General features: G+C 47.1%; 1 protein-coding gene across 1 annotated transcript in view; it reads right to left on the bottom strand.

Moving 5' to 3' along the window:
* Positions 1-12,420, bottom strand: part of LOC147122751 (bile acid-sensitive ion channel-like) — a 452,148-nt gene that overhangs the window by 378,538 nt on the left and 61,190 nt on the right. The window lies entirely within an intron of this gene.

Below are 12,420 nucleotides of genomic sequence, written 5' to 3'. Positions count from 1 at the left end.
AATCTACTGGAATTTTTTGAGGATGTAACTGGTAAAATAGATAAGGGAGAACCAGTGGATGTGGTGTATTTGGACTTTCAGAAGGCTTTCGATAAGGTCCCACACAAGAGATTAGCGTGCAAAATTAAGGCACATGGGATTGGGGGCAAGGTATTGACTTGGATAGAGAACTGGTTGGCGGACAGAATGCAAAGAGTTGGAATAAACGGGTTGTTTTCCGAGTGGCAGGCAGTGACTAGTGGGGTACCGCAAGGATCGGTCCTAGGACCCCAGCTGTTCACAATATATATTAATGATCTGGACGAGGGAATTGGATGTAATATCTCCAAATTTGCAGATGACATAAAGCTGGGCGGGAGGGTAAGCTGCGAGGAGGATGTCGGGAAACTCCAGTACGATTTGGCAGAAACATGGCAAATGCACTATAATGTGGATAAATGTGAGGTTATCCACTTTGGTGGCAAAAACAGGAAGGCAGATTATTATTTGAATGGCAATAGATTGGGAGAAGGGGAAGTGCAAAGAGACCTGGGTGTCCTTGTGCACCAGTCGCTGAAGGTAAGCATGCAGGTGCAGCAGGCGGTTAAGAAGGCAAATGGTATGTTGGCCTTCGTAGCAAGAGGGTTCGAGTACAGGAACAAGGATGTCTTGCTACAGTTGTACAGGGCCTTGGTGAGACCGCACCTTGAGTATTGTGTGCAGTTTTGGTCACCTTACCTGAGGAAGGACGTTCTTGCCATGGAGGGAGTGCAGCGAAGATTCACCAGGCTGATACCTGGGATGGCAGGAATGACGTATGAGGAGAGATTGTGTCGATTGGGCTTATACTCACTGGAGTTTCGAAGATTGAGAGGGGATCTCATCGAAACCTATAAAATTCTGTCAGGTCTGGACAGACTAGATGGAGGAAGGATGTTTCTGATGGCCAGGGAGTCCAGAACCAGGGGTCATAGTCTAAGGATAAGGGGTAAGCCATTTAGGACTGAAATGAGGAGGAATTTCTTCACCCAGAGAGTGGTGAACCTGTGGAATTCTCTGCCACAGAGGGCGGTGGAGGCTAGTTCATTAAATATATTCAAGAAAGAGTTGGATATATTTCTTGAGGCTAAAGGGATCAAGGGATATGGGGAAAAGGCAGGGACAGGGTACTGAATTTGGATGATCAGCAATGATCACATTGAATGGCGGAGCAGGCTCGAAGGGCCGAATGGCCTACTCCTGCTCCTATCTTCTATGCTATGCTTCTATGCTTTCCACATTTAACTGGGGCATGTTTCAAAGCGTGCCATGGACCCGCTCGGGAGGGATGGGTGACCTCATTGAGGTACTTAACTGCTCGTTGAGAGACCCGTAAAATCATTTTTAATGTGAGGTTTCATCTTTAACTGCTTGCGCATAAGATTCACGGACCTTGGGAAACTCGCCTGTGAAGGGGAGGCGGGAGCTCAACGGTCATTGTGCGAGTTCATTAAGTGACAGCTGGAAAAAGTACATAAATACTCACACCTTACACCTGATCCTTGCCTAAGGGAAAGGCTCTTGCTGACACCATTTTGTGCAGAGATTTTGCTTTCAGGAGTTTGCGGGTGATTTCTGCAACCTCAGAAGCCACAGTCACTCTCACTACATTGGAGGATTGTACCTCTGATTTCCACTTTACCTGGCATCTATCAGATCAGCAGGGTGCCTCTTATGCTGTCTCACCTTGGAGCTCAGACTCACACCGAGATGAGCCCCAACACCAACAATACCAGCCACACCAGCAGCAACAACACCAGCAGCAGCAGCAACACCAGCAGCCTTCTCCTCACCGACCTGATGTTCCACAGGAGGGGGCACCGTGTCAGTGGCAATACCCCCAAGACAGAGTATACAGGCAGAGGATGAGCTTCCTGGACATGACTGAGCAGCAGTGCTTCAGGAGGCTCAGGCAATCATGCCAAGTCGTGGCAGACATTTGTAGCTTGCTGGAACGAGATCTGCTGCCCAGAGAACCTGGTGGACACACCTGTCACCGCCTCAACTTCTTCACCTCTGGCTTCTTCCAGGGATCTGCAGCAGACATTTGCAGGATCTCGCAGTCGACCATCCACAGATGCATTACCCAGGTCACCGATACTATGTTTCACAAGTCAGCCACTTACGTACACTTTGCCACAGCTGAAGCCAGTGTTACTGAGTGAACGCTCGGCTTTGCTGCTCTGGCTGGCTTCCCACAGATGCAGGGTGACATCGACTACACCCATGTGGCCATCAAGACATCCCCACATCACCCAGGAGTGTTAGTGAACCACAAGGGCTTCCACTCCCTCAGTGTGCAGCTCATCTGCAACCATAAAAAGATCATCATGCATGTGCGCGCCAGATTCCCAGGGAGCTGTCATAACTCTTTCATCCTGTGCCAGTCCACCCTCCCTCAGCTCTTCACACCTCCGAATAGACTTACCGGCTGGCTGCTTGGAGACAAGGGCTACCCACTGAAGATGTGGCTGATGACGCCGTTGAGGAGGTCAAGCAATGAGGCCGAGGAGCTCTATAATGAAAGCCACATGTCCACCAGATGTGTCGTAGAGCAAGTAATCGGCATGCTGAAGATGCACTTCAGATGCCTTGACAGATCTGGAGGAGCCCTTCACTACGCACCAGCCAGGGTCTCTAGAATCATCGTCATCCACTGCACCCTGCACAACATAGCGCAGCAGCGAGGATTGGAGCTGCAGGAAGAGCAAGGTGCAGAGCGCACAGCCTCTTCAGAGGAGGAACTGGTGGAACCTGAGGAGGAGGAGGAACCTGAGGAGGAGGAGGAGGAACCTGAGATGGTGATGGCACAAGAAGTGGTGCACATTGCTGCCTGGGATGGCCTCATAACGGCCCGATTTAGTTAAGTGCATCTATCTGGCTCCCAGATGCTGTATCAACCACCAAACCCACCCCCCACCACCAACTCCACAAAGCAGTCCTAAAATGACCAAACCATTCCTGTCAAACACACAACCTTTGCCCGAGGTTAAATAATGTCTCACCATTCACTCCAAGTGAAAAGTCCACTTCCCAGGCAGCAGGCAAAAATGGACAAGAAGGGAAAGTGGTGCAAAGAGATAAATTTAAATGCGTCATAAATAGAACTGAAAATTAACAATAACATTTTGAAAATACCCATATGCATACCCTTGTGCATCTAGGATTGTGTCTTTTTTCTTTTTTGAGTGCTTCTACAAGGTGCAACCCCTGTGGCTGTGACTGCTTTGGCACTTTTGGAGCCTGTGAGGGCCCCACCAAAGACTGCTCCCACTGCAACTGTGCAGGGGCAGACTCAGCCATCGGAATCCGAGGCAGCATGTGGGGCTCCGACTGAGGGGGAGGCAATGGGGGAGAAGTGGGAGTGGTTTGAGAAGGCCCACACTTCCATGTCCCCGCTCACCATCATCCCTCTCATGGGCCACCACGCTTCCCTGCTAGCAAGGAGCTGGAGAGCACCCTGCTGCACATCAGTGGGGCGATGAATGCCCAAGTCTACGTTGCTATTCTTTCTAGAGATGAGTTCAATAAGAGTCTGCAATGTGTTGTTCACAGCAAGCATGCTCTCATTTGACAGGTGCATTTGCTGCTCAGTGCAGATGGCCATCCTTTCCATGGAACAGCACATCATCGCCATCGCCTGCGATATGGTGGTGCTCATGTTGGAGATGGACATCTTCATTCTCTGTACAGTCACACACATCTTGGCTGGAAAAGCTGCCAGAACCTCACGCCTTTGTTGCTGCTCCTACAAGATCACCCTCTTTGTTGACGGCCCCTGATGTTCAGCATCTACATGCAGCTCAGCAGAGCTTGAAGCATCCTGCATCCTCCAGTGAGGACTCTCCACTGCTGTCCCTGTCTCCACCATCTGCTCTTGCTCACTTGTGGTATGTGAGACACCAGGTGACAACAGTACTCTATGTCTCGCAAGACCCACCGATATGCACGTATCTGCGCTGGTGCTGGGTGCACATGGGTCTGCTGACGGTGCACCCTCAGAGAATGGAGCTTCCTCTAAGGAGTTGTCTTCCTCCTCCGGCTGGACAATGGGGGGTGGGGAGGGGTGCACTTGATGGACCTGTGGGAGAGTAAAGATGTGAATTAGAAGTCTTATGATAAGAATGTGCAACATTACCATTATGCACATAATGGCCCAGTAATTCGGGTCCCAACGTGTGTGTGGTGTATGTAACCTGTACCACCTTAAGAGAACTACCTTAAGAAGATGGACTACTTTCTCTTGCTACTGTATATTGTAGTACCGGTGGTGACCACACCGGTATATAAGCTCTGTGTAGTAATTTGTAAAGCAGTTCAGCCCTGACCTTCAAGTAGTAAAGACCTGTTTAAGTTTTTCCTGTTGTCTGTGTCCAGTTATTTAAAATAAGTATATCTGGAACACACAGACTCAACAGTGGCGACGAGTCGATCTTACCCAGCGGCAATTGCATCCAAGGCAGCTTCGTCCCCAGAACGGGCGTCGAGAAGAGGCATCCGCCTTCATCATCCTGCTGAGCACTGCATTCGCACAGGAGGCATCGAGAACCCGGTCAATTGCTGACCACGAAGTCCACCATCAGCGACCGGCAGTGATCATCCTTCTTCCACGGCGGTGGGTAAGCCGACCTAGTGACACGGGCAGAAAGTCGGCCGCGTTGTCAGTGGAGAAGGGGGGCGAGACCGGAGGAAAAAGGGCGGAGAACTCGACCGCAGCCGGTGTAAAGGGCCGGGCTGCAATCGGAACAGACGCGCAGCAAGAAAGGAAGCGTTAATACCCACGAGGACAGCGGGGAGTAAAAGCAGCAGCGTCGGGGGAAATTAAGGACCGTTGGGAGGCGAGAACGGCAACAGTGCGGTAATCGCCATTTTAGTCGGCGCAGGAAGAAGACAAGCGCGGGAAAAGCCGCCAAGCACGGGAAGCCGCCATATTGGGAAAAAAAAATACTTAAAGAAACTTACAAGGATGCCTAAAAATGGTAACATCACTGCTTTTGATAGCGATGTCGAAGATTGGGCCACTTATGTGGAGCGTATTGAAGTTTATTGTACAGCAAATGAGATACCGGCTGAAAAGAAAGCACTAACCTTATTAAACTCGATGGGTGCGAAGACGTACGGGTTATTAAGGCACCTTGTAACACCAGATAAACTGGCGGATAAGACTTTCGCGAATATTGTTACTATCCTGCAAGAGCATTTAAACCCCACGCCGCTGCTGATAGCGGAACGATTTAAATTTTACAGAAGAACACAGCTGAAAGAGGAAAGCAATGCTGAATTCTTAATTGAACTGCGCAAGCTATCAAAGTACTGTCAGTTTGGTACAGGACTAGCAGATGCTCTGAGAGATAAGTTCGTGTGTGGACTATTAAAAGAAGGAACTCAGAAGCGACTGCTAGAGGAAAAGGACCTTACGCTAGATAAAGTTGTCACCATTGCAGCATCGCACGAGGCGGCAGCACGAGGCACCACGGAAATGCAGCTAAGGCCATCGGAACTCAGCACCAATCAAATGGCATTGGGTGCAGTAAAGTGCTATCGTTGCGGAAGGACAGCGCACGATCAGAACCAGTGCTGGTTCAAAGATCAAGAATGCAGAAAATGTGGCAGACTCGGTCACATAGCGAAAGTATGCCGGTCAGGAAAGAAGACCAGCAACAAAAAGTCACCACAGAAGAAGTACAAAAAAGTACACAAGGTGACAGAGAACAGTTCGGATGAACAGAAGACGGATTCAGACTCCAGCAGTAAGGAACTGGGTTGTCTAAGAATACATAATGTGGGTAACACAGCAGACCACCAAACTATTTGGGTTACACTCCAGATAGCAGGAGTCCAAGTGAAGATGGAATTGGACATGGGATCGGCATTGACGGTCATGAATAAGCAAGATTACAAAAGGTTATTCTCACACATTCCCCTAAGGGATACGGAGATTGTATTGAAAACATACACGGGGCAAAGAGTATACCCCATCGGAAAGATAAAAGTAAAGGTGGTCCACAAGGGTAAAGAAAGCAAAGGAATGGACTTGTATGTGTTACCTGAGGGAGGTCCACCACTACTGGGACGGGAATGGATCAGGAGAATAAATATGGACTGGTATTCCTTAAAAGCACTAACTGTAGATTCCGGTAAAAAGGACGATGTCAAACCTAAACGACTGTCCAGAATATTGGACGATGCTAAGGAGGTGTTCCAACAGGGACTGGGAACACTGAAAGGAATTACGGCAAACATCAAGGTTGAAGAACATGCAAACCCGAAATTTTTCAAAGCCAGACCGGTACCTTATGCGATACGACCTGCTGTGGAAGCTGAGCTGGAAGGGCTAGAACATTCAGGAGTACTGTCAAAGGTGGACTGGAGCGAATGGGCCACGCCCATTGTTCCCGTCATGAAGCGTTCATTAAGCAACAAGCCGGGGGAACCGGGGAAGGTTCGCATCTGTGGCGATTTCAAGATCACTGTTAATCCAGTTCTTCACACGGTGCAATATCCGCTTCCGCGGATTGAGGATATCTTCGCTTCGTTGTCTGGCGGGAAACACTTCACCAAGATAGACCTGGCGCAGGCGTACTTACAGATGGAAGTTGATGAAGCGTTACGCCAGTATCTCACGATCAACACGCATAAGGGCTTATATCGGTATAATAGACTGGTTTTTGGAGTGGCATCGGCTCCAGCGATTTGGCAAAGGGCCATGGAGCAGGTATTACAGGGAATTCCTGGCACACAATGCTATCTGGACGACATTCTTATTACAGGAGATGATGATGAGGAGCACCTTGCTAATTTGGAACAGGTGCTCACCAGATTGAAAGAGTATGGACTTCGAGTTAATCGCCAGAAATGTGAGTTCTTTCAGAAGCGAATCTCGTACTGTGGTCACGTCATTGACCAGGAGGGGCTTCACAAGTCACCTGACAAGATCGAAGCTGTTGTGAAGGCTCCCGCTCCGGAAAATGTATCCCAGTTGAGGTCGTTCCTAGGGTTGATTAACTATTACCATAAGTTTCTGCCAAATTTATCCACGGTGCTACACCCGCTGAACGCTCTTTTACAAAAGGGAGTGCCATGGAAGTGGAGCGAGGACTGTAAGCGGGCTTTTCACAAAAGCAAGGCATTGATCACCTCTAAGGAAGTGTTGGCTCACTTTAACCCAACGCTGCCTATTCGTTTAGCTTGTGATGCTTCTCCATATGGTATTGGGGCAGTGCTATCACATAAGTTGCCAAATGGCTTGGAAAGACCAGTCGCGTTCGCATCCAGATCATTGACCTCCGCTGAGCGCAACTATGCTCAGATAGATAGGAAGGCTCTCAGCCTCGTGTGGGGAGTAAAAAAATTTAATCATTACCTGCAAGGCCAAAAGTTTACGCTGCTGACAAACCACCAGCCGTTGGTTTCCATTTTTAACCCTAAGAAGGGTGTTTCGGTGATGACAGCGCAGAGGCTCCAGAGATGGTCCCTTTTCCTAGGGGCACATCAATATGAGATTGAATTCAAAGGTACAAAGCAACATGGTAATGCTGATGGGCTGTCGCGCCTGCCACTACCTACAGTGGAAGAGGCACCGACAGTTGACCCTGTTGAGTTATTTCACTCGACCATCATCGAATGTCTGCCAGTCACCAATGCGAGTATTGAGAGAGAGACCAGGAACGACCCGACACTGTCTCGGGTCTACGAATTGACAGTGAAGGGATGGCCAGCACATGGTGAACCACTGTTACCGGCATTCTCAGCCAGACGAGAACAGCTGTCCGTTTGTCAAGGAACATTGATGTATGGAACAAGGGTGATTATTCCTCCTAAATTAAGGGAGAGTTCTAAAGGAACTGCATGAAGGTCATCTGGGGGGAGTCAAGATGAAAATCCTTGCTAGGGCTTATGTGTGGTGGCCAGGTATCGACAAACAAATAGAGGATCTGACTAAAAGCTGCTCAGGGTGCCAAAAAGTTCAAAATGCACCTCCAATTGCACCGCTGCATCCATGGGAATGGCCGTCAACCCCATGGCAGCGTGTACATATCGACTTTGCAGGTCCATTCATGGATTCCATGTTTTTGATTGCGGTAGACGCACATTCTAAATGGCCAGAAGTGATTAAGATGGCGACCACTACCTCGGAAAAGACGATCGCAGTTCTTAGAACCATATTTGCAAGAAATGGATTGCCAGAACAGATATGTTCAGACAACGGACCGCAGTTCATGTCAGAAGAATTCCAGAAATTCATGAAGAAGAATGGGGTGAAACACTATACATCTGCCCCATATCATCCGGCTACAAATGGGTTGGCCGAGAGATTTGTGCAAACGTTCAAAAAGGCGATAAAGGCCATGAGCGAAGACCATATTCCACTACAACACAAGGTGGACAATTTCCTAATGGCATATTGAAACGCCACACATGCAGTGACAAATCAAAGTCACACAGAATCACAGAATCACAGAAACCCCACAGTGCAGATAGAGGCCATTTCGGCCCATCGAGCCTGCACCGACACATATCCCACCCGATCCCCGTAACCCCTACACCAACACATATCCCACCCCTATCCCCGTAACCCCACGTATTTAATCCCCCTAACACTAAGGGTCAATTTTATCATAGCCAATCAACCTAACCCGCACATCTTTGGACTGTGGGAGGAAACCGGAGCACCCGGAGGAAACCCACGCAAACACAGGGAGAATGTGCAAACTCCACACAGACAGTCGCCCGAGGCCGGATTCGAACCCGGGTCCCTGGCGCTGTGAGGCAACAGTGCTAACCACTATGCCACCGTGCCGTCCTGCCATGATGTTTTATAACAGGAGGTTGCGGTCCAGGTTGGATTTGTTAAAACCAAATGTGCGTAGGGAAGTCGAAAACAAACAGTTCCAGCATGTAAATAACAAGACCACTCGAAGTTTTGAAATAGGACAACCAGTGTTAGCCCGGGACTATAAGAATGAGAAATGGCAATCTGGAACAATTCGTGCCAGACAAGGACCCCTGATGTACACGGTAGAGATTGGTGAAAACGTAATACGACGTCATGCTGAACAACTTGTAGAATCGAGAACAAGGGTCGAACCCATGGCTACGGCAGAGACACCAGTGGAAGAAATTATTGAACCTGTAGCATCTACCTCAAACGCGAACGTACATGAGGATGTTCAATCCATAAGAGATCAATTAGAGGAATCACCCCAGCAACCAGAATCAGAGACCCCTGAAAGGCGTTATCCAACTCGGATCAGGAGGCCTCCTCAGAGACTGAATCTTTGAACAGTTGCATGAAAGTTGTATATATGTTATCCATGTTATGTTTAAATTGGGGTGTACACTGTTAAGCTAAAAAGGGAGGAATTGTGGTGTATGTAACCTGTACCACCTTAAGAGAACTACCTTAAGAAGATGGACTACTTTCTCTTGCTACTGTATATTGTAGTACCGGTGGTGACCACACCGGTATATAAGCTCTGTGTAGTAATTTGTAAAGCAGTTCAGCCCTGACCTTCAAGTAATAAAGACCTGTTTAAGTTTTTCCTGTTGTCTGTGTCCAGTTATTTAAAATAAGTATATCTGGAACACACAGACTCAACAGCGTGAGTACAGAAGGGGTACTCACGCGTGGGTCCGATGGAAGTGCTGGTTTTCAGGATGCACAGCGCATGCGCTGAAAACCGGCATTTCCTGTCCTCTGAACCAAGGGGTTAAGAGGCGGAACGCGTGCGACGTTTCAGGCAGCGCGTGCGCGCTGAAATTCCTTTTTTTGTAAAGAGTTGCCCGTGCGTAAAGGCCTCCGGTTTTTACGCTTGAAAAAACCAGACGTAAGTACTTAGTTTTACAGGTAAGTGGTCTATTAATACAGTTTAGAAATTTTTTTCCACAGGTTTATTATTTTTAAAGAATTTACAGTAAGGTAAGTGTATTTTTAGACCCGATTTGTTAAAAAATTATTTTTTTTTTAATTTGATTAATTGTTTAAAATAGTTTTTTACAGTTATTCATAGTTCATTTATTTAGTGGGATTTTAAAAAACTTTTATTTGTAGTTTAAGTGCTGTTTTGGGCACCCTGAGTTTTCATGAGTTTGACAGTTCTTACTACCAAACTCATGAATGAACTTTTGCAACCTCCCATTGGTTGCCCAGTGCCCACGTGATCCCAGCTGGCTCATCAAAATAACTACGCTTTAATTCTGTTTAAAACTACTTTACATTCTTCAAAATAATGTAAAAGTATTTAAAACTTTATAAAAGTTACCTAAAGATTAATAAAAATACAAAAAATGTATTTAAAATGCTGCCCTGCATGTAAAACTGCTTTGCAGCTTGTGTTAAAAATTGGGGGCGTGGCCTATGTTAAGGAGACCTCAAGGGGCATGTCTAACTTAGACTCCGCGCTCGAAGCTTCGCGCTGGCTGCACTCCTGGGCGGCGTGATGTCAGACGCTGCCTGGGAGTAATCAACTGAAAACAGGAATTGCAAGCGTCCCGGGAGCAGAATGGCAGGACATCGGGGCTTGCACGCGCGGCAAGCCCAATGATATTTCACTGGCTGATGACATCAGTCACCATGAGTGACTATTGTATGCCTTGTGGGATATTTAATTCTATCGCCAGGTTGCTGGGAGGTCCCCTCTCTCCATCTCCCACTGCCAGTACCTCTGCCACTCCACTTATTTTGAGTGCATCCTCCTCTGTGGCCAATCTCACCGACACTCTTTAATATTTACATAAATGGATTGGCAAAACTACTTGAACAATCTACAGCACCCGGCCTCACCCTATATGAATCCAAGGTTAAATTCCTCCTCTATGCAGACGACCTGGTTCTGCTGTCACCAACTAAAGAGGGTCTACAGCAGAACCTGGACCTGCTGGAGTCGTACTGCCAGACTTGGGCCCTGACAATAAATCCCCAAAAAACCAAAGTCCTTGTGTTCCAGCAAAGATCCAAACATCAGGGACCCAAAATAAATTTCACAGTAGGAACAACCAAAATTGAACAAACCACTAACTACACATACTTGGGCTTAAAAATCAGTTCTACGGGAAACTTCAAACTGGCTGTGAATGAACTGAAAGAGAAAGCAAGAAGGGCTTTCTATGCCATCAAAAAATCAATCCAAATAGAAATCCCAATTAGCATTTGGCTCAAAATTTTCAAATCAGTAATTGAACCAATTGCACTCGCAAAATGGGACAAACACCCAATTGAGATCCTACATGCAGAATTCTGTAAAAGTATCCTCCGGACTCAAAGGAAAACAGTAAACAATGCATGCAGGGCGGAACTAGGCCAATATCCATTAATAATCACTATCCAAAAAAGAGCCACCAAATTTTGGAATCACCTACAAATGAGCAACCCCCAATGCTATCACTACGACGCCCTGAAATGCCAAGAGCTGACCATAAAGAAGAATACCCTCAGTCAACTAGTCCTGGGACTCAGTGAAGTAACTACTAACAATACTAACAATAACCAGCCCCAGGACAGTGACAGGGTAACACAAAGAATTCGACCCAACACAATCGTCGCTAAGCAAAAGGAAAAATATCTGACATGTTGGGCAGAAACAACAAAAACCCAAAGCAAACTCAATTGCTACTTGGCCCTAAACAGACAATACAACATAGCTGATTACCTGACCATGGTAAAGGATAACAAACTGAGAAGAACCTTGACAAGGTACAGACTTAGCGAACATAGCCTAGCGATCGAAAAAGGCAGACACAGGCAGACCAGGCTGCCAAGAGAAGACAGGATATGCTCTCACTGCAGTCAGGGAGTAGTGGAGACAGCGATGCACTTCCTCACAGCCTGTGGAAAATATCAGGACATCAGGGAGAATTTCTACCAAAAATTCTCACAAATATGCCCTGAATTCAGAAATCTGAATGACAACCAAAAACTCCCATTCCTACTGGGAGAGGAGAGAAGCTGTGTAACACTGGCGGCACACTATGTTACAGCTTGCCATGAACAGAGGGACAACCAGTAAACTAAGAAATGAATATATATAAACAATGCGAATGTATATTTATACACCTGTTTATACACTGTATGAATAGAACTGCGTTTATGTGCTCAACCATAAATGTATTTTGATGCTTTGGCAACATAAGATGTAACTTATCATGCCAATAAAGCGATTTGAATTGTGAATTGTGAATTGTATATTGGAGGGCCACCTCTGGTTCTTTCTCTTTCTCTCCTGTTCTGCACTCTCTTCTCCTGCAAGGAGGGAAAGAAGAGAACTTTGAGTGAGAGTGATGAAATGAGCATTAGGGATGGATGGGCTACATCTGTAGAGGGTGATTATGAGGGAGTGGGGTGACATTTCCAAATGGCCTCCTTCTGTGACGTTACTTCCTATGATTGCATTAGGATGAGGGTGA

Source organism: Somniosus microcephalus, chromosome 2, assembly GCF_052327205.1.
Source record: "Somniosus microcephalus isolate GS21.2 chromosome 2, FLI_Smic_1.0, whole genome shotgun sequence".
In the NCBI taxonomy this organism is placed as follows: domain Eukaryota; kingdom Metazoa; phylum Chordata; class Chondrichthyes; order Squaliformes; family Somniosidae; genus Somniosus; species Somniosus microcephalus.
The sequence above is the reverse complement of the archived record's forward strand: the minus strand, read 5'-3'. Positions and strand labels throughout refer to the sequence as shown.